At 42.7% G+C, this 21,659-nt stretch overlaps 1 protein-coding gene across 4 annotated transcripts in view; it reads left to right on the top strand.

Moving 5' to 3' along the window:
* zmiz1a (zinc finger, MIZ-type containing 1a) overlaps positions 1 to 21,659 on the top strand; it is a 125,646-nt gene that overhangs the window by 45,246 nt on the left and 58,741 nt on the right. For all 4 annotated transcript variants that reach the window (XM_037782710.1, XM_037782711.1, XM_037782708.1 and 1 more), the window contains one exon: positions 1,584 to 1,660. The gene's annotated coding sequence lies outside the window, so the exon portion shown is untranslated. The remainder of the gene's footprint in view (positions 1 to 1,583; positions 1,661 to 21,659) is intronic.

The raw sequence follows: 21,659 nt of genomic DNA, 5'->3' as shown, positions 1-21,659 counted from the left end.
CTTTAGCGACTGTAAGCGGCAAACCGGGCTTTCAACTAACTCCAATGTAAACATACCACGGCGTTACTTGACTTATTTTGTCATTTAGTCCCGTGATTGCTTGTCCCGTGAGCCGCTAGTCGCTCGGTAGTCACATGAGTCATACGTCAGTGAAGTTAACGTCAACCACGACCGTTTCCTAAACCTAACTGTAAGTGGTTGTGTTGCCTAAACCTAACTTCCTGTGAAAATGGAAGTTTATTTTGAAAGGACACTATGCATGTAACAAGCGTATATTGCCACGCCGTCCCTGGTACGTCCAAAAGTAACCCTAGAAGGGTAGCCTACCTCGTGCGTCAGTCTCCGATGCCGAGGGGGATTGACCAAACTCTTTACCAATTTCTTTCTCCTCCATTATATTGGGATGAAGGCTGTAATCTCAGACTCTTTCCCTGGCTAGGTACTACTGGAGGTAAATGTGTTTTTTTGGGGGGGGAGGTGGAGTGAACCGGCTCTTTTAACTGGAGGAATAAACTGTTATTTCACCTAATTGCAGCTCTGTGGTCTTCAGTAACAACAATGAGCAGAGCACAGGTCCCAGAAAATATGAGGGGAGTTACTTGTATTAGCCACGGTTCGATGACTAATGGGAGCAGTAAATAATGGTGTGAGCGGAGTGATCCCAGTGCTTTAAGAATAAAGGTAACCTCCCAGTGTGTAAACCTTGATTAGAAGCAATCATTCAGCTAATGCTGCTCTTGGTAATGCCAACATGACTACACACAACACAGCCTCTAATGAGCGCTGGTTTACCATGGTTCCTTTGTGCTCAAGTACCCTTCTCTGTATCCCATATCCAAGTGTGAAATTACAATATCAGATCATATTTAGTTAATTAAACTCATATGACTAATTTAATTTGACTCAAATATGGGGGGGAAAATGAATAAATCATGGAGGCGTATTTAGCTTGCTAGCGCTGGTGTTAACAGTAATTAAATGTGGGGCAATCTGTAGCCTGTGAAGATAGCTCCAGTCCGCCTACTGTACGAGTACACATGTGGAAAAAAAGAAAGTGAGCCAGACGGTTTTGGGAAGCACTCTAGTAGAATATTAATGAAATGATGTGGGAGTTTCAAACACAGAAATAAGTGAGAGGTAAAGATCCAGTCCTGTAAAGCAAGCTAGTGCATTAATAGTCAGCGAGTGGTCGTCCCATTAGGAGATCCGCACATCGTAGCCAGAGAAGAGCCAGAAGCAGAGAAGAAATATTCCTCCATGATTAGAGCCTAGAGAGTTCAAAGACAGCTGCTTCTGCAACTAGACGGGCGCAAAAAACACTCACGAGGAAGACGAGAAATCAACTTGCATTTGTCATTTAAGTATTTCATGTTTCATATTTTGGCGGGGATTAGAGATGCACATTCTCTCAAGCTCTGTCAGTCCTTGTTATGTGCTTCCAATCTGTCAGCTGCACGACAGGGCGCTTTATCACATCTTTATAAATGATGCCACCTAAAGTCTTGTTTCCCTATCACTAAAAAGCAGATTGTGTTTGGTCACACTCCCTGATGTGCGTTGCATTCTGTTTTGTTTCATTTCAGACTCGCTCTGTGATTGATGAGGATTAAGAAACGGATTTTGCCCATTAGGAAACAAGGGAACGTCCTCATCCACACTGGTAAGGATCCTGATTTATCACCTATGTCTTCATCCCAACTGTTAAGCATCAGCTCGTACGGCGATGCAGATATGCTTCGGCGTGGTTTTGCAAACAAGATAAAACGGCTGCTGTTTGGATTTTGCCTTTTGTTGTGTCACACCAGCCACTAAACGCAGGCGTTTTGTCCCGGAACAGAATGCACTGCTATACAGTGTGCTTTCAATATATGTTGAGGAACAAAAGAACATACAGACTTTTCAGTTTTAGGCCGCCAAACTCAAATCATCTGTGAAGAAAAGCGCTTTTATTAAAAGCCTTTTATTCTCCTGCGATACTGAAATTGATACTACGCTTTGCCTTATTTTTCCAAACGCTTCCAGAGAACAATACTGCACCGCATACACGTCGGAACATGCTGAATTAATCGGCGTGAGAGGTTGACCGCCATTGTTTTGAATGAAAGCACATGTTTACGCGATGAAGACAAGTTGTGATGCCAAGTCACTCTGCGCTTCACTTTATCACCGTTCTTCCTCTGATGTCAATTTAGAAAATGCCCCATTGAAGGATGTTTACGCGACCACATTCTCACATGTGTACCACAATGGCGATACCTTTCTGGCTCTGCTTCAAGCTGCCCTTAGGGTGTGAAACCTGAACGGCAGTGTTGAACCAATGGCGAGTTACCATGTATGGTATTGATCTGCTTCTATCAGTTTCAATCTCCAAGAGGAGGACAACTGCTAATCCCCTACATCCCCATCCTCCAGTCTTCTGCAGAAGCTGCAGGACTCCATCTGATGGAAAAACATGCATGAATACTGTTCTAATTAGCCTTTGAACAGCGTGAATATTATGTATTCAGTTATCCCTTGGACTGCATGAATATTAAGTGTTCATTTAACCCTTGCCTAAGAAGACACACTCCATCAGTCGTCATCACGGTGTCAAAAAAAACCAACCCTGACTGAGGTGATGGATGGATGAGGATGTGAGGAAACATCAGACTAAAGGACTTCCCGTTACGACCCCCAACACACTCGAGTAAAAGGAGACCTCGTCCCCCTTGCTTTTGTTTGGGAGGCTGCGCAAAATGTCGACGGTGTAGTTTGTATACATGCGAAGAGGCATCAAAGCGCTGGAAGGTGAATAATTTTTGGTGGCATCTGCACATTCTGCAATATGCTAATGAGCAAAGCTGCAAAAGCCAGATTGCCAGAAGAGAAGAGAGGAGATGGGGAGAGAGAGAGAGAGAGAGAGAGAGAGAGAAAAAAAAGAGGGAGGGAGCGGAGTGGAAAAGAGAGAAACAGACGGAGGCTGGTGTAAATTATGGATGCAACCTGCGATTTCCAAGAGGAAAAAAGAAAGGCAGGGAGAAACCTCAAGTCATGCATATCCGATTACGCATTTACCACATTTTCTTATCATGGTCCGTGAGCAAACTCGTATACAATCTGGCCTCTGTGCGTTTGAGAGAGAGAGAGAGAGCACTTACACATTCATCCATGTCGAGTTGTGCCGTCAAGCGTTCTCTGAACTTGATATGACGTGTGTGTCTAAAGCTGTGTTGACTTTCATTGCGCTATTGTGTGGCGTTGCTTTGTGTTGTGTGTCTCAGTGTGTGTCTCCAATCACGTGGCCCCTGATAGCTCACACATATCATTTCAGCATTGAGCACGGACACAGTGGCAAACGTTCTGTTTAGGAGCTGTTACAATTACTTTACATCACTCAAATCACACTGTGGATATTTATATGACATTGTTTAACTGTACTTGTCTAATGATACACGGACTGCTTGTGCTACCTGCGTTGTTTTCGTTAAAGATACTTGACTCTTATAATGTGTTTTTTTGCTTGCTTGAGCATTTCTAAGTTAAGTAAAAGTGAGCGTTCGTGTCCCACTACCACATCCCACCCTCGTGTGCCAGTCCCCTAACAGCCTGTGTGAATAATGGATCCATTCTTGACTCATGTCTGTGACTGGGGCCTGTGCAGTGGTGTGGTTTCCCCCACCAGAGGTGGAGGTGGAGGTGGAGGAGACGGGGAGGGGGCTGGCGGTCTGGAAATAGCTCTGCCTGAGTCGGGAGCACCTTAGGTGGGCCTCTGTTACCAGCCTCACCTTCCTTTTTAACACGCTCGCACGACAAAAGCACAATTCTGCCTGGAGAACCTGGCACATATTACGCACCTATTTTTCCACTCAGGTTGAAAAAGAAATATGGCTTAACCTGTGTGCATTCAGCTGTGTTATTTGAGCGATCCCCCCCAAAGATGGCAGAATTAAAAAAAAACAAAAAAAAAAAACGTTTTCTAAGAATTGGTCGTGGCACTTAAAGCGAGAGGTGTCTGAGCCGAGAACAGAAACTACGAAGCTGCCCTGGATTTTGCCTCCATGTAAATGTGTGTTAATGTGCAAAGTAGGTCATTTATTTGGAGCAGGGACAGCCGTGGTGTGCCTCTCCAGAGCGATGTCAGAATCATTTCATAAGCAGACATATTGCTGGATTTGATCGACTGTGCTAAGGATTTACATCCACCGATATTTTGTTTAAAGCCCAAATCCTAATATACCAGAGGGGATCTGAGGAGGGGCGGGAGGGGGTGGGGGGGTGTTGAAGGTGAAAATGTCTGTGGTCAATCCAGAGACAGCATCAGTAGCCATAACCACAGATAGCAGCCTAAAAATCAGACTAAATCAGATTACCAAACAAACAGCTAAGAGGATTAATTCTGATCTCTCTCTCTCTCTTTTCTCCATCAGACGGACATTAAATCTGCAATCTATAAAATCCCTTCAAATGATTTTCTATTTTACTCTGCGGCCCTCATTTTCTGGTCACATGTTTTGGAGTGAAGCTCTTTCTGCTTTCGGTGAACTCTGCCCTTTTGTTCTGCCTTGAGGCCTCTGGAAATTGCTTTACTAAACAGGGTATCATATCGGCCTTTTAAAAATATCTTCACGAGGTACAACACGAATCTGACCTCGGATCAGATGCTGCGCTTGCCTGTCTGTTTAAGCCCCATAATGTTATAATAACGTGGCACACTCGCTGTCAGGAATAAAGCCCGTGTTGAGAGACGCCTGTGGCTCTGTCGCTGTCGCTTCAACAAGCAGAGCAGCGTTCACTGGCACAGACCTAATTAGTAGAAAACATAATATATGGAAGGGAATAATTACACCTTGTCCCTGGCTTTCAGAGATCAAAACTGTGGCTGCATTTCTTAGAATTAATCTCAGGGATGATTGTCGGCGTATAGTGAATAGGTTGCAGTACAGTATGTACTCTGGAGGAAAAAAAAAAAAAGACTGTAGATTAATTTGGTTAATATTTCATAAAGCTTACAAAGGCAGAGGGCATTTGAGGCTTTTCAGATTATTTGTTCTCGGCCAATATTACACACAAACGGCTGAGCTGCTGCTGCGCTGCAAAGTCTACAGCTCTCGAGCACAATGCCAAGACAAGGCACTTGCCGTTAAAAGTGTTTGTCCGCGATAGCGTTGTTTGTGAAATGGGAGCCGTCCAGATGTGCTGCTCCTTTCTTTTCCGTTTCGCCGTGATGCGATTCAAAGGGGCCAGAGTCCTTGCACAGCATCGTATCACTCTCCTGAGTGCTGATAACTGCTAACAGATTTGTATTAATATCCTCACTGGTACTCTTTGATATCAGCTGATTCATTTTGAATCTCCGCTCAGCTACTCACGCACACCTCGCCTAAACGCAGAAGCACAATACATTACATTGCTCTTGACAGCTTGACAAACTGACAATCCCACTCTCAATCACTCCCTCTCCCTCCCTCCCTCTTGTTCTCCCTGATAGAGCTGTATATTGTAACCAACAAGACTGTAATCAGCGCAAACCTAATCAAATCATTGCTCCAACAAGCAGCCCTGGCTGCCGGGCTTCCACGAAACACATCTCCGATCAAGAGGCAGGCTGCTCGTACAGCGGTACTATATAACCAGCCGCTGCATGAAATGTCAGGAGAAGTAGGATTATATTCGAAAATGTCACTGACAGCATAATAGCTCAGTAGAAGAGTGTCTCATGCTATGTTTGTATCTCGTGTCAGCAGGTGTGATATGTGACACTGTGTGTGTGTTTCCGAGTGTGCGGCAAATAAAAAAGCTACTGTACACAAACGTGAGAGTAAGCAGAATGCCGATTTTTGTTGACTGAAACTGGCGTGTGATTGGCAGAGCGTCCGAGCCATCGAGTTAGCCATTAAAGTGTGTGTTTTTGATCTGCACAAACAAACGCACGTCTCCAAACCTCCTCATTATCGGCAGCAGGGAAGCTGCCTGGGCACCGGGACAATTTTTGTACGTGCACGTGCGCCTTGCACGCATGTGTGTTTGCGTGGCATGCACCTTGTTCAGTCGAGGCTCATTCCAAGATTTGGTTAACCGACTTGGCTCGCCCAATCACATCGGTGCACAGAGTGTGTGCAGTTGCTTCGGCCTCTGTCTCGTTTAGTGGCACCCACGCTCTTGTCCTCACGCCATGAAAACACACTTGTGCTTTTTCGACACCGTAACAGACACGTACACATGTTCACGTACACAAACACAGCTGAATGAGAGAGTGACAAAGTTAGAGAGAGAGAGAGAGAGAGAGAGAAAGAGGGGAAAATGAGAAAGTACCAATTAAGCTCTTCAGACAGTTCTGCCAACAGACATCAGGGTGTTTGAGGCAGAGAGTGTGCGTTTGTGTTTGTGTTTGAGAAAGGAGATAAGGGGGGGCATTTGACTAGAGCAGCGGTCTCTAACTTTATGTTATACTAAATCAGTTTTGTACTTTAAACTAGGCCATTTTCAAAGGGGTCCCTTGACCTCTGACCTCCAGATATGTGAATGAAAATGGGTTCTATAGGTACCCACGAGTCTCCCCTTTACAGACATGCCCTCTTTATGATAATCACATGCAGTTTGGGAGCAAGTCATAGTCAAGTCAGCACACTGACACACTGACAGCTGTTGTTGCCTGTTGGGCTGCAGTTTACCATGTTATGATTTGAGCATATTTTTTATGCTTAATGCAATACCTGTGAGGGTTTCTGGACAATATCCGTCATTTTTTTGTGTTGTTAATTGATTTACAATAATAAATATATACATACATTTACATAAAGCAGCATATTTGCCCACTCCCATGTTGATAAGAGTGTTAAACACTTGACAAATCTCCCTTTAAGGTACATTTTGAGCAGATAAAAAATGTGCGATTAATCGCTATGGACAATATTTTAATTGATTGACAGCCCTAATATATATTTATTTATTTATTTTACAATTTACAGGAGTTGGTGTAACATTCTGCTGTATGTTTGTTCCTTTTATTCACTTTTTTTTAATCATTATTTATATAACTTGGTTCACACCACTCTAAATCTAAAAACACCTGAAACATATAACTTATTATGAGGTGCTTTTGCATCACATTTCTCCAAGATGAAGTTGTTTACATGTATACACAAACATACACATCTATATTCAAAAATGTTTGTACATGCAGATCATAGAATCACATTTTTCTTTGCTATAGATTTGTAAAACAAAATATGGCTGCAAAGTTATTATTTTCTCAATTTATCTCAATCATTTAATCCATAAAATGTCCAAACATTGTGATTTGTGATGATTAATTCAACGGTTCAATGATTCTTGTCAGTTTTCTAAGCTATTAACTGTTTGAGCGCCACAAAAAAAATCTGTCTTTTGTTTTGCTTTGAGACTTTCATGTTAGCAACCAGTAGCTAATCCTTAATCCAAACAGTCTTAGACACAGAACAACTCTCGCTGTTCTGCCAAACGAAGCCTCCTCCTCTGTTCTGTGCTCACGCTGTGAAACAAAAGGCTAGTTTGGCCAAATCAGGACTGACATCATTGGCAACAGCTGCGGGCGGCGTGCACTGTGTGTCCACCATGCGTGTGTGTGTGTATGTCTCTGCGTGTTTACGTCTGTGTGTGCGTGCGTTTGTGTCTGTCAAGATGAGGTGACCTGATTGCTCAGCTGAGCAGCGAGGGAAGACCCAGCCTCGTGTTGTCAGAGTAGCACCAATAAAAAAAAAAAAAAAAAACACAAGAGATGGACCACAATGCACCCTGGCTGGCAGTCCTCCCCCCCTCCCCAACCTCCACCCCCTCCCCTTCACCCCTCCTAGCCATACACACACTCACGCACACACTGGCACTCCTGACCATGCCAAAGCAGATTTGGAGATGAAAAATGATCCACCGCTGGCCGAGCGCTGCTGTATCAGCTCCCAGCTACAGAGTGGCGGGTCAAGCCAAATCCTGTTTAAAGAGCTTTTATTCTTATTGCTGTAAAGACAGAGCTAGTTACAACTGGACTTGATGTGGGAGTTATTTCAACTCAACCAGCTACAGGGGCTGACAGTCTGTAAAACCTGCAATGAAACATGCCTCACTCTGCCTCAAGGAGCCACTTAGATGAATCTGTTTAGGTTTCAGTGGACAGTTTAGCTATTACACCATGGCCTGAACGCTGTTTGAAGAGAGGCCTTTCCTTTCTAAGAAATACAGTTTTAGAGGTCCTGCAGAATTTGGATCCTTTCCCAGGCATGAGTATGATCCAATTTAAAGGTATTGACCAGCAGCAACAAAGGCAGCGCTGGACACCGGCAGCTTTAGACTAAAAAGATACAGTAGTGGATATTAGTATTGGCCTTCAGAAAACAATATCAAGCGAACACTAGTTTGTTAGTGCCAGTAAAAGGTGGGTGGCCTCATCGTTCACCAGCGTGAACACAGTAAGTGGCATCTCAACACACACACACACACAAACAGAAACGGCCCCTAACCCCCCGGGGCCCCACCTCAGCGGCCCTGTGGCGAACCGTGTGTTTGTGTGTGTGAGACTTAATAACCTCTTCCCTGCTGCTCCGTGTTATTACTCCATGTACCCTTTTCTGTTTTGTCCAGAGGAAGGAAAAAAGAGATAGGATGGATTTCAAGCAGCACCTTGGGGGGGCTGGAGGGGGATACAAGGCTGGAATGAGAGCTGCAGGGTTGAGGGCGAGGAGGGCTGGGGGAGAAAACTGAAGAGAGGGTTAGCAGCAGAGAATGGAGTGGAAGGTGTAGGTGTGCGTGTGTGTGTGTGTGTGTGTGTGGGGTGGGGGTGGGGGTGGGGGGTATTGACGTAGTTCAGATAAGTGAAGGATTAGTGGATCCACAATGAGCTCGGAGCTGCTGCTCCCCCTTTCACAACAGCCAGCGGTGAAGTGGCTCCTCTTAATGAACTGTGAAAAGGAGAAGGACACACTTACATACATGTACACACATAGATAGATACATTCTATCAACTTCAGCCTATTCATATAATGAATGAGTGCGCTGTTAGATGTCCAGTCTTTGAGGGAAACCATCATCTAATCTGTCCATCCCACCTCCTTATGTGTCCTCGTCCATTTCTGTCTCAGGACTGATTAAATATAGCAACATTATACTTTTTCAAGGGCAGGTGTGGTGATATTGTATATTTTTCCTATGGTTAAAAAATCCCATAAAAAGACAAAAAACAACAATGAATTGATCCTGCATGTGTAGCCAAAGCCTGATGTAGTGTATTCCTCTCTGCCATAAACCTCAGTTGTTGTCTAAAATGTATTTTTTTTTGTAGCCTATATATGAAAAGTTGGATTAAAGAATAAATAGTCAACTCTGAGAACCTGACCAAGAACTTTCAATACTCAACTCTATGGATTTCAGTTAGTGCTCAAGTATTGAGGTTTAATACCCAGATCTGAGGTGCCTGACTCTGAGGGCACTTTCACAAGCCAACATTTAGTCTGCTTTAATCAAACTTTGGTTGGGATGCAGTGTTTTTTTCAGTCCCGATACGATAGCGATACCTGGGCTTTGGGTATCGGCCGATATCGAGTACCAATCCGATACCAGTGTTTAATTAATAAACTGTATGCTTCAGTGTGACGAAGACGCGACTGGGATCAATCTTCTATGTGAAGGCAACATCAGGCTTGACTTAAGCATCGCTTTCTTAACATTGTAAAACAAAATCTAACAAATAAATCCAAAGATATACATTTATTTAATTGTTAATTATTATTAAAAAAATAAATCATACACCAGCAACTTGGTAAAAAATCTTCAAAATGGACAGGGATTATAATTAGAGTGTAAACCTTTTTAATGCAGCAACAAATTGGTCAAAACTTAAACAGGGCTTAAAATTACAGAATATAATGTAGAGAGTATATAAGCATCAACAAACTGAATTGAATAGATCGGCCCCATTGTCACCGATATCCGATACAGCTCTTTGAATCAGTATCGGCCTGATATCTGATCCAGCATCGTTATCGGTGCATCCCTGAACTATGGTGGGGTTCAACATCTGGTGCGGTTTGTTTGGGTGAACGCAGTAATCGTACTCTGGTGCAGACCAAAAAAAAACGGGCCGAGATCGCTTGCGAGAGGTTGGTCATTTGTTGAGATGGACACAGGTAAACATCAGGTTAACATGAGTGAGAGAGGACTGACCTGGACTTCTGCTGAAGTCCGATGTTTGCTTGACATCTGGACGAAGAGAACATACAGAATATGCTAAATAAAGTCCACAAAAGTAGTAGAGTTTATAAAGTCATGAACCGGAGGAAGAGGGATTCGTGCGCAATCGATCAGTGCCGAAGTGAAAAAATTTAGACGGCATCAAAGTCTGCGATTCCCTTCATAGAAGTGGCAGCTCTCGAGATGAAAAAGATAAATTCGCTGCGTACACATCCCTCAGCAACTTCTTTTTTTTATTTGGTCCACTTTAATTTGTGCACTGTGAAACCAAACTAAATGAAAACGAACCAAAAGTATCACTTTCACTGTGATTCGGACTAAGCAAACGGACTACGGCTTGTGAAAGCGCCTTAAGATGATCAGCAGACGTCTTCTCTGCGTGTGTTTTTCAGAATTCTGCATCTCACGATTTATGTTGAGGTTATCACCCACACAAAGCCACATACAGATGAACATATGCATACACAACGACACAGGGAGTCTGCTTTTTTTTTCTTTTTCTAATGGAGAGCTAAAAAACACCGTAGTCTCACTTCACGCCTCCTCTTTGCTATACTTTCTTTCCGACTTTGTCCGTTTTAACAAAGACTCAACACGTCTGCTGGAGAAATATGAGCAGTGCATACTTGCTGTGTTTCTTTTGTTACTCTCTCCAGACACACACACACTCGCCCACTGCAGCAGATACAATAGCTATAGTAATATCTGATGCTCATGTTGAGAAATGCTTGTTTAAAGTGAGAACTGCTTCTGTGTATGAAGATAATGATACACAAGAGTCACTTGAGTGCAGGTTTTGTGCGTCACTGAACGCGCCTTTATGTGCCCGTTGAATTGTTTGTGTCCTGTGCGTACTTTAGAGCGTGTCTGTGTGGATTGAACAGGTGTTTTTTGAATGTGTTTTGTGTGTCTCTATATCCGTGCCTGTGTGTTTTGTGTGTGAGTCTACATGCATCAGCGAGAATTCAGCGGGTCAGGTGTCTGTCTGGTTTCACGTTAGAGTGGAAACCCAGAGGCTCCGATTTCAGCCCGGGTCATCTGTCATGCTCCGCGGGTCTCAGAGGTTAAAGTTTACTCTGTTGAGGTATGGTGTGGGAAGGACTGGTCTGGCTAGTCTACCTTACACACACATAGACACACACACACAAAATGTGAAAAACAAGATTACAACGATCCAGCATGTACCTTTCCACCCTCACAGATGCTGTAAACATTGTGAAACCGCTAAAGGTTATTGGTGAAATTATCCACCTTCTACCATCCTTACGTTTTAAGAAATCATCCCAGGGCTGCCACTACCAATTTTTTCATTATTATAGGATCGATCTGCTGCTTATTTTCTCAATTGATCAAGTAATTATTTCACATTTTGCCAACAAAATTTCACAAAAAATGCCTCACAGTTTCCCAGAGCCCAAAGGGAGGTCCTCAAATTCCCCATTTCGTCTAACCAGAAGTCCAAAACCCAAAGATATTTGGGATATTCAAAGATATTCCCTCATTGTTCATAATAAGTAGCCATGTGCTTCTATTGAGTGTGTATTTTTGGGATCTTGGAACAATGGGTGTTTGTTTTTAGGGTAACGGTCTGTCGGACAAATGGGCTTTTTTCGGTCCAATGGGCCATTTTTCTGACAATTGGTGTTTCAGAAGACCAATGGGCCTTCTCCTTCTCAACACCCAATAATGTACAAAAAACACTACTACCCCAACAACCAAATAAAGGACAAGATATGGCTTGAGATCGCCCAGTTGCTGGGATACAATAAAGATGATAATGTAGCTCTTATGCACTTGCTAATGGTATATGTTGGTCACGCAACGGGCGTAGCCACAACAGCTAACGTTGGCATTAGCATCACATTTGGGATCCGATTAGTTTATGTATTGTGTAGTTAACGTTAGCCCCTGAGACATTCTCTGTCTGGATAGGTTTTTGTAGTGTAGAGTGGACACGGCACTAGGAGGAAGCTCATTTTGAAAATGAAACACGGCAACGCGGATAATTCGCAACCGGATCCGGTGTGCATAGTTGTCACATTCCCGCACCACATTTTCGCATCGCACTGGTGAGAAACGGCTTTAACACTCTTTAACAACTAATCGATTAGGCTATTTAATCCACAGATCTGTAAAACTGAGTTTCTCCACAGAGAAACACAAAAGCACCACTTTAAATCTTGTGTTTACCAGAGATGTGCTCATAAGTTTCTTGGAAATAAGTCATTCAGCATGAAAGAAGCATAAAAAATGAAAAGAACTCTTAGTCCTCTAAGTCCAAAACAACTAAAAGGGTGCAGCCCTACACATACCCACTAATTAATTAATTTGTTCATTATGTTTCCTTGAGAATTCCTCTTTTCTCTTTTGCCCTAAATACCATATTGTTTTTGAGGGAGGGTCATTATGAGAATGAACTACTATTTTGAGCATTTTTTGAGCATTCACACCGATGTTATATGTTACATGTATACAGTGTTATATGTATATACATTCTCACAAATTAACACGTGTGATAAATCTGGCCCATATATGTGAAACTATGAAAGAGTTCCTTGAACCTGCTGTACATGCCACCACATGCTGACAGTAAAAACTCATTGTACCATGTGACTGTTTTCTCAGAAGACTTCATAATTAGTGGAAACTCTTGACGATCTGACATGTCGTGTGTCTGAAAAACAAAATAACAGTGACACTAAAGTTACATAAGCCACGCTGTCAGTCTCTCTCTCTCCTTCTTGTTTTCCTCCATCCGACCCCCCCTCCTCCTCTCTCTCCTTCTCTACCTCTCTTATACAGGAACTGGCCAATTTCCTGAGCCTGTTTTTCCATTTTGCTTCCCTGTGCGTGTATCTTTTACATGCATATGTTTCTGTGTTCCTCTGCGTGTGCCTGTTCGTCATCCTCTGTCTCTGACTGGCTCTCAGCTAACAGCTTAAAATGTCACAACAGTTTAATTTCACAGGAGCAAGCTGGTTTGAGAGTGACCTAGTGTGCTCAGTGGAGTTGGAGTCCGGTCGTGACGTTCTCAGCTTGATGCTCTTACATCAAAATAAGTGTTTTTGGATGTTGTGTAAATACTTTATTGAATCTGTTATACATCTGGCTTTGACAGAAGGATTAGTGAAAAATAGTACATGAGTTGTGGGCCTCATGCAAGTAGCACACGTATGAACAGATTTGTTTTTCAAAGGTGTCATGTGGAGATTTTTTTTACCACTAGTAGTGCTACGGAGCATCGTTTTTACGTTTTTAGTTTCTACAATTCAGTAGAAAAATCCTCACTCTCCCGACAGCTGCCTCGGGGTCTTTATGCAAATCTGTCCAGGGGAGCGTCGTCCTTTGCACCCGACAGTGTAACATCACCTTCATGTATTTTGTCGTCTGTCTATATATGTCACTTCCCTCTGACCGCCTCCCATCGAGGTCATGGACATTGTTTTTTACGTCTAACTTCCTGTTCAACCATTCTTTCTATATTTCTGCCATGGTTCTGCAATGACAATGTTGTTGACAACATTGTCATTTTTTTTTTTTTTTTCAAACTTTATTTATTTGGTTTTCCAGACAAATAAGAGATAACGGTCATATACCGAGTTTTAAATTAGGCTTTAAGGAATTACAAAACAGAAGATCAAAGAAAGGAAAAAAACAGAACACCTGTACGAGAGAAAGTAAACAAAACAAGACTTCAAATTAATTTAAAAAAAAAATTGAGAATTTGTCACCTATGAGAATTAAGAAATGATGTAGTTACATGGCAACTGTACAAGTAAACATCAAAGTGTGTGTGCACATATGAGAAGTATGCAACAATAAAACACAAAGTGAGTCATTTCAATAGACAATGGATGGAAGTAAAGGTCAGTTTAGCAGCTAAATGTCAACTAAAAACAAGCGGACAACATTTTTTTTTGTGTATTCTAATGCTACTGCTGACATTGTTACTTTTTTGTCTGCTGATTTTTCACAGCAGGACTTCAGTTTTAATGTTTTCTGTTTACTGCCATTTTTGTGAATGAAGTTGTTAACACAAATTGAGCAGAAAAGGTAGACTTATAAAAATGTAAGGGTGTCAATTAGGTTAATTATGCACCTACTCATGAACATGTGGTATTCAACAAGTATCAAGCACTTTACAACAAGGTACTGCAGTTAAAGGAGTTAGGTTTTTTATTCTTTGGATGACGAAACATTTGATTTCATAGATTGCAATATTTTTATAGGATACTAAAATTATCGCGATAATAACGTGTTAACACAATTTCGTTTAACGGCACTAATTTCTTTAACGCATTAATGCAACTTAAATCAGAGAAAACCTAAAGAATCCATTGGTACCAACCATGTCATACTAGCTTGTTGCGAAGGAGGCTAAAAAACGCTCTAAACTTATGCAAAATTTTGGCGAGGAAAAACTGTCATGGCCATTTTCAAAGGGGTCCCTTGACCTCTTACCTCAAGATGTGTGAATGTAAATGGGTTCTATGGGTACCCACGAGTCTCCACTTTACAGACATGAACACTTTATGATAATCACATGTAGTTTGTGGCAAGTCATAGTCAAGTCAGCACACTGACACACTGACAGCTGTTGTTGTCTGTTGGGCTGCAGTTTGCCATGTTATGATTTGAGCATATTTGTTATGCTAAATGCAGTACCTGTGAGGGTTTCTGGACAATATTTGTCATTGTTTTGTGTTGTTAATCAATTTCCAGTAATAAATATATACATACATTTGCATAAAGCAAGAATATTTGCCCACTACCATGTTGATAAGAGTATTAAATACTTGACAAATCTCCCTTTAAGGTCCATTTTGAACAGATGTGTAAATGTGCGATTAATTTGTGATTAGTCACGATTAACTATGGACAATCATGCGATTAGTTGTGATTAAGTATTATAATCGAATGACGGCGCTAGAAAATATACATATGGCACAACAAAGAAATGGTCACCATAAAGAAAAACTCAACTGAAGCTATTTTAGTGAAAGCCTTTACTCGTCTCATTAAACTAGAACATGAGTTGAACTGTCATATTTGTCAGCGGGCCCCTCTAATGGCCACTTGTCCAGCCGAGGCAGCGCATCTCTGATCAAAGCCGACCGGTGTTCCCCTCTGGCTCCAAAACCAGCCCAGCCACCAACAGAAAATGTTTTTCCTATTAAGAGTCGCTGCAATTACTTTTGGAAATAAAGTTCATTTTGTGCCTGCTGTCGACGTGTTTGTGTACTTATTGTTGTGTGTGTGTGTGTGGCCAGCGCTGCCTCTGTTGACGAGGGAGATCCTTATTGCCCCCGGCACCGCGGCTCATGGAAATCAATGTTTGATTTGCCGCCTACTTGATAAAGGATTTAATGCTGAAACATGCCCCCCACCCACCCCATCCTCTCCTGCCCCACACACAGTAAAGAAATTGCCAGTCCATTTGTTAATTTTGCCTTCATTCAGGCCTGTGTTTGTAAACCGGTGGTATTTGAATGTGCCGGCAGGTAATAAGATAGCCGTGATTACCTGACAGGCCTTCTGTCCGCTCGCTGCTGACTGCTGTATGTATGTGTGTGTGTGAAGTGTCCAGAGTGGTGTATAACCCCCTCACCCCGCCGGTGCTCCCTGCTCTCTGTGTGTGTATCGACCAGACTCTGGAATGGAGAAACGCCTGCCCAGCACACAAAATCAATGGCTGCTGTTTTCTCTCCTCCAACGGCCTCCTGTTATCTGCAATGAATACAAAGCACATATTGTAGCGCATAAGACACACACTCATACACTTCATCTTTTATGTCTGCTCCCTTTTCACTACTGTGACAGGGTCACACATACAAACCCACAGGAGATTGGACTAAATTACAAGTCAGTTACACTTAATTGGAAGAAATATGGCTCTGGCTGTGTGTTTCTTATCATTCGGAGCGTGTTTGCAGCCGAGTCTTCTGTCACCTAACGAGACTTTGAGCGAGACCTACACTGCTGCAGCTCTTCAAAGTTTATTATTTCTTCTACTGTATACACTCCGCCGTGCCAGCAAATCAAACAAGGCAGCCCGAGAGCGTGAATGAAACATCATCCGTCTTCCATTGCGTTGAGCAGCATTAGCAAAAGTGGCCAACAAGTGTTTATTTAGCCAGTGGGCAGTCCATTTTATTTCAGGCACGAGGGATAAGATCAAGCCTCTTTTCACCATTATGCAAGTGTCCCTCCCTCTGTCTCTCTCTCACTGTCCTAAACTCTTTCTTTATCGCCGTTTGTCTCTCTGTCAGGGATTATAGGTGGCGCTGGGAGGAGGGGAGGTGGCAGATTAGCGCCGGCCGTCCGGCAGGTCCGTCTGTCTGCCGTCAGAAAATAGAATTCATTTGTGTTATCCAGATGCTTATGCTCAGCTCTCTGCGTCTCTGTTTGTGTGTGTTGCTCAGTCAGAGGAGAGGATTGGCTGCTGGGCTGGGGGGGGGGGGGGGGTTTGGTGGTGGTGGTGGTGGTGGTGGTGGTGGAGGAGTTGGAGGTGGGGGATAGCTCACATCCGCTTGGCAGCTTTTGTACTCGCATCAAAGAGAACGGCCATGGCCTGATGACTACGTACCCTGTTTAACCACCCTGACAGAGTACAGTATAAACAGAAATGTGTACCGACACATGCACAGAGCACATATAGGTCTTATCCACCCGTATACCGTGGTCCCAGGAAGTGCTTTAGCCTTTTACTTTTTAATATATAAGCTGCTTTAAAGATGACGCGTTCGTTCCTAGAAACTCCTCAAGTTGACTTTCGAACTTCGATGCCGAAATAAAGAGATAAGACAACACATTTATTATGAATGAACGGTGGCGTTTAGTGCTGAAAGGATTGGTTGCTAAATTGAGCGGTGGATCGACAGGGAATCGCTCTTCAACGGTTTTGTTGAATGAATAGTCGTTTGTCATCTCTTCTTTTTCTTGTCGTTTAAGATTTAAGTTTCTGTAACGCATCAACGCGACTTGCTATTTGTTGGTTGCAGCGGGCTCAGTTTTGAAGCTAGAGTGGAGATACTGGCATCATGTGAAACTAAAAAACCTAAAGAATCAAACTTAGGCTAAATTTTGGCGAGGAAAAACTGTCATGGACATTTTCAAAGGGGTCCCTTGACCTCTGACCTCAAGATATGTGAATGAAAATGGGTTTCTATGGGTACCCACGAGTCTCCCCTTTACATGACATGCCCACTTTATGATAATCACATGCAGTTTGGAGCAAGTCATAGTCAAGTCAGCACACTGACACACTGACAGCTGTTGTTGTCTGTTGGGCTGCAGTTTGCCATGTTATGATTTGAGCTTTTTTTTTATGCTAAATGCAGTACCTGTGAGGGTTTCTGGAATATATTTGTCACTGTTTTGTGTTGTTAATTGAATTACAATAATAAATATACACATACATTTGCATAAAGCAGCATATTTGCCCACTCCCATGTTGATAAGAGTATTAAATACTTGACAAATTTCCCTTTAAGGTACATTTTGAACAGATCAATTGACAGCCCTAGATTTAAATCATAATTTTGACAGTTTTAGACTTTATTTAATGCATTTGCAAAGTTCCTGTAAGGTTGCTTGTTAGACCTTTTTTTTTTTTTTTTTACATTTGAGAGGTTTAGCATCTTTTGTATACAAATATGTTTATATTCCACAAAGAAAGGTATCTGGTATCATCACTATTATCAAACATTTCAAATGCCACTAAGCCCCACTTAACTTATTTTCAATATTTGTGTCATTGTAAATTACATCGGTTTTGATTTTTGGACACAAAACAAACAATTCCAAGGTGTCGCTGTATGCTCGTAGGCATTTTCACTATTTTACAGACTTTGTCAAAAATGAAAATAATGCTTAGTTGCAACCCTCGAGGAGAGAAGACGTCAAGAGCAGACAGGAGCTGTGTTAACAGCCTGGGTGAGGGTTACTACAGAGGGGATTGTGGCTGGCTACTTCATGCATTCGGGATGGGAGCAGGGGTTGATGGATGGACCCAGACTGGAGATCTCACGGAGGGCTTCGGAGCAGGATGCTGGAGGAGGTCTGTGGGGTCCCTGAAGGAAGTACTGTAAGACGGTGGGGGGAAGAGAGACCGAAAGAGAGAGAAAGGCAAAAAAGACCTGCCATTAATCAACCTCCCTCCACCTGCCACCTCTCCTCTCTGCCTCCTGTCCTCTCTTTATCCCTCATGCCACCCCTCTTTAATTCCCCTTCTTCCTAACCATTTTTTTTGTTCTAAGTCCAAGTGCAGTCCTCTATTGTAGGCAACCCTTTCACAGCCTTTGGGTTGCAGTGTACTCGCTCCCAAACATCACTTTGGGAGGTGTTTAATGCTATTACGAGGTGGCAGCCCCGGCGCTACGCTCTCCAACAAGGAGAGATGGACTCGTGCCGGGGCTAAACACGACTTAGTTTTCTTAATTCACTTAAACTCGGGGTGCTCCTGCTCCCCGCCACCAGCCTCTTAACTTCCTGGTCAGCGCAGCCCTCTAATGCCCGCCTGAGACTGCTGTAATGCGAAGGGTTGCTCTTTTTTGTTGCTTTGAGGTCAGTAAGAACATTAAGAGGTGCTTTGACAGGTCGGAAGTCTTGGCTGGAGCTGGTGTGAGTTTTACTCGCTTACTGTACTTCCCCACAGCGTCTGGCTGAGGAGGGTTGGCCTTTCTGAGTTACTGGCTTACAGGCAGTGAATTTGGATAGGAGTGTGTAGATCCCGCTTCGCTGGTGAGATTCAATCACCCTCTCGTGTCCATAGTGGCTCATCCTCCCTTTCTGATAAAGATAAGATAATGAAAAGTGTTTTTATTTATTATTTTAATAATCTGATATCATCTGCCGTCTCTCTGTTTAGAGCAGAAGACAAGGGCTGGGTCATCTGGTTGGATTTTGGACTGTTGGTTGGACAAAACAAGCTATTTGAAGACATCACTTTGGGCTCTAGATGGAAATTTGATAGACATTTTTCAGTGTTTTCTGACATTTTATAGACTGAACCATCAATCTGCTAATTGAGAAAATAATCAGCAGATTCATCGATAATGAAAATGAAAATGCCGTAGTGACTCTGATGTTCAAAACGATCATCTGTGTTTGACCTAATATGCATTATTTGAGTCCACACTCGTGCAATACAAAAACGTACAACAGAAATTAGATTGTGTTCGTTTTGAATCATTCATCTGGACAACAGAAAGCTGACATTTGAATGATCGCACTATAGGAGACGCAGTTCATCATGTAACAACACAACACAAAAGCACAACTATATTAGAATCTGTATCTGTATGGATACATATCTTGAAATGACCATAGACTTTGGATTTGCAAGCACACTCATGCACAAAAAAATTGCACCTACGATGCAGTGTGTCACTCTCAGCTTATACTGTTGATTCAAGTCTTTCTGGCATGATAAGACATTTATTTAGCAATTATGCAACAAAGGACTAACAACATTAACAACAGCAGCCCAACATCTCTCCCTCAGCCCACCTTTCTCTATAAACATCAGCATTTCACAGCATCTCTTCCTTATCTGCAATCTCCTGCCTATATATTAAATGAGCAACAGTGTGAGCTCATTAAAAATGCATGCTGCGCATTGAGCTTAGGAGACCAATTATCCCACCTAGCTCCTTCACAATGGCTGATAATAAAAACCCCTGCAGTTGGCCACTCCCCGATTGCCTCACTCCCTCCACCGCTCTCACCCCTCACCTCTCTCTTTCTCTCGCTCTCTTCATCTCCCACTCCCGCTGCCTGTTGTCTTCACACCAGATCATCAGTAAACAGGCTTTTCCCTGGATTTGATGGAGTGCAGTGTTTTGATCTGTTGGGATTTGTGTATGTGTCTGAGGGGTGGGGGTTCCTAATGCTGCTCTGCAGGTGGCAGTGGACAATGGTATTACAGAGAGAGGCAGGCATTTGAGTACATACACGGACAAAAACACACACCTCCTGACACACACACACACACACATGGGCTCACATTTGTAAAGGCACAGATGAGGCTGTTACAGTCCACATTGTGCCATCATGCTTTTTGACAGGAGTGTCTTGAGAAGATCAGAGAGCCCGGAGCATGGAGGCTGTTTGCCGCCACATGCTGTACATCAAAAATGGATGCGTGTGGGAAGCAACTGGAGCACTTTAAAGCCCCCCATACGAGCAACCTGCTCATCAAAAGGCTGCCATCATTGTACACGTATGGAACTGTATAATGTACCCCCCCACACCTTGTATTTGTACATGTGTTTGTATGTGCATCGCTGGCGGTGTACCCTTTGAGGATCAAACGTCGTGTAGTTTTACCTCGCAGCAGGCGAGTAAACAACGTAAGGAAAGAAGGCAATGCGATGGCATTTCTGTAGCTGGTGATTAGGTTTGTTTAAACGTACACAGCAGCACACATGGAGAGTTGTCACCACCTCCCTGCACTTCAAACAGCAGGGCTGATGGATGATACATCCAGCCCCCAACACCTTCACACAAACAGCTACGGAATTCACTCAGCTGGTTCTGCAGAGCGCTGAAATCAGTGCTGAAATGATTAGTCTATTAATCGATCAGCCAGGAGACAGTAAAAGAATGAATCAAAGATTTTGATGAGAGATTAATCGTTTTAAGTAATTTGTGAAGCGAGAATGCGACAAAAACATTCACAGCTTCTGAATGGTGTGAATTCGCTGCTTTTTTTCAGTTTTATGTTATTGTAAATTGGATATTTTGGAGTTTTGAAGACATCACAACAGCGATGGGCACTTTTCACTGTTTTATGACATTACCTTGACTAAACAATTAATCGATTGAGGGGGGAACTCCACCGATTTTACATATCAAAGACTGTTTACAGGTCTTGGGGAGTACAATTGCATATGTGCTCCAGAGAGAGTGTGTGGAATCTGAAAAATTGCCTTAAGTGATGTCACTTGAGTCAGCGTTAATTGTTTGAAAATGGAAAAAAGATCTGGTGGTGTAGAGTTAGAAAGAAGTGAGCTTACCACTCCCCTTCTCTGCTTGAAGCTAGCGGCTTGAGGCTACTAGCATAGCACACCTGAATTTCCGACTGAACCGTCGGCGGTCGAGATGCACTGTGGGTAATGTGGGTAACTTGACCTCTGACCTCAAGATATATGAATGAAAATGGGTTCTATGGGTACGAGTCTCCCCATTATAGACATGCCCACTTTATGATAATCAAATGCAGTTTTGGGCAAAAAACCATGCAATTGTTTGCATGCAGTACAAATGTGTTATTCTCACCTATTCTAAAAATGATGTTTGAATATTTCTACATGCTAGGGTCCCTAAACAGTATTGGAATTGCATAAATTGGGTATGAATTACTTACACAGACTGTATACATATGGTGGTGTGTTCTTTATACTTTGACAGCTTTCCTAAAATAAGATTTGAAAAAAATCGCAATACATCTCTTTGCTTAC

This window comes from Sebastes umbrosus, chromosome 10, assembly GCF_015220745.1.
Source record: "Sebastes umbrosus isolate fSebUmb1 chromosome 10, fSebUmb1.pri, whole genome shotgun sequence".
NCBI classification, from domain to species: domain Eukaryota; kingdom Metazoa; phylum Chordata; class Actinopteri; order Perciformes; family Sebastidae; genus Sebastes; species Sebastes umbrosus.
This window is presented reverse-complemented; position numbering and strand designations above follow the sequence as displayed.